This window comes from Calidris pugnax, unplaced genomic scaffold (assembly GCF_001431845.1).
Source record: "Calidris pugnax isolate Ruff unplaced genomic scaffold, ASM143184v1 scaffold32, whole genome shotgun sequence".
In the NCBI taxonomy this organism is placed as follows: Eukaryota; Metazoa; Chordata; class Aves; order Charadriiformes; family Scolopacidae; genus Calidris; species Calidris pugnax.
Window position 1 is genome coordinate 7,036,458 of NW_015090783.1, and position 1,797 is coordinate 7,038,254.

The window sequence follows — 1,797 nt, forward strand, 5'->3', positions numbered from 1 at the left end:
CCGGGCGCTGCTGCAGGCCGGGGTGGGTTGCGCTGGGAGCTGCCGTCCCTCCCCGGGCCTGCCGGGGTTCGGAGGGCCGCCTGGCCCGGCCCGGCTCCGTGGGCTCCGGCCCCGGGCCGCCGGCGCCTCAGAGAGGTGCCCGAGGCCCCTCGGGCCTGTCTCGCCGGCGGTGCCTCCGGCCTGGGACCGGGCTCCGCTGCGCTCCTGCTTTATCGGTGTTTTAAACAAAATCGGTTGTTTTCGTACGGCTCTTTTCCCTGCGAGGTGGCTGGCGGGTTGCCGTGGCGTGTGTGTGTGTGTGGGGGGGGTGTGTGTGTGTCTGCCTGCGCTCAACACAGAGATACAGAAGGACTCGGAAGCCAAAATAATGTTTGAGAATGGGTTGTACAGGAGAAAACCATTCTTTGTGACCCTGATGGTTAAAAGGCGGTTTATGACAAGGATAACAAACCATCTGATGTTGGGTGGATTTTCCCAAGGTGTAAGCAGTCTAAATTGCGCTTGCCTTTTGTCTGTAATTCCTCCTTGTGGCCTGTAGTGTATTATCTACTTGCCGTACGGCCCCTGCTCTTCCAGGAGTTTTATTGTAAGCTTTGTTATATAGAAAAGCTTTAAAAATCAATAACAAATCACAGCGAAGGCATTATTCTTCCTGTTTGATGGAGGTTTCCCTTTTAGAAACGTGCTCTAGGTTTCTGGCTCCTTTCTGGCTCACCTATATAAGGGTCACCTACATAATTGTCTGTTCCTGTGTGTCCTGAGCCATTAGCAGCTTCAGTAATGTTTTGGAGAGGACTAGTGGTGTTTCTGGGTGACCAGGGCAGTTTGGTTCAGTAGCAGTTACACAAGTACTCTGGAGATATGGAAGGAATGTTGCTCAAAATGTTTGTGTTCATGTAAAAGCGCGATTAAAATATTCTTGGCTTGACATTCTCCCCACAACCCCCCCTTTTTTGTTAACTGGGGATTTCTTCGGTTTCTTTAGTAAATATGAACCATAACATTTAGTAGGCTGAATTCACCTGTCGGTAACTATTTGAACAAAATTTTAATTGACTGTGTACAACAGCTTCTGTCAGACTGTATTAGTTGGCTGGGTCTGTACCCAAAGGTAAGACCTGAATGCCTGGAGAATCATTTGCACGTTCTATAAACTGTGTCTCCTGACTCGCCGTAGGAGAAGGCAGTGTTGAACTGCAGCCCAGGCCACGTTCTGGCTGCCAGTGTATGTTGTCATCAGTAGTTCAGGCTCTGTATGGTGATACATACTTGTTGCTCTGCAGAGAAGTAAACAGTAATGATGTAATTTAATTTAAAATAATAATAATCCAAATTCCATACTGCGTTCTAACTAAAGTTATTGAAACTTAAATGGGAGTAGGTCCTTGAAATGAAATACATGGTATGAAAGTCCAGACTGTAATTTACAGAGTAAAATGTTCCTCTGAAGACTGGCTTGCTTATTAAAGCAGAGCCAGAGAGGCATTTCCCTTAAAAGAGACAGTGATCTTAAATCAGTTGTCTTGCTAAATATTATCTTGTCCCATCATTATGCTGGTGTATCAATGCTACTTAAAAAAAAAAGTGATAATAAAAAAGCTGTTAAATAGGTCACTTCTTATTCACAACAGCTGGATACATGGTTGTATTTCATTGTCTCTGCTATTACCCCATGTCCTGGTTGTGTGTGTTGAAGCTGGGCTGGTGGGTAATCTGTGAGCACTACTTGATTTTTAACTCATCTTTTCAAAGCTTTAAGAAACGTTGGTAAATTTACTACGTTTTGTTTCTAGAGGA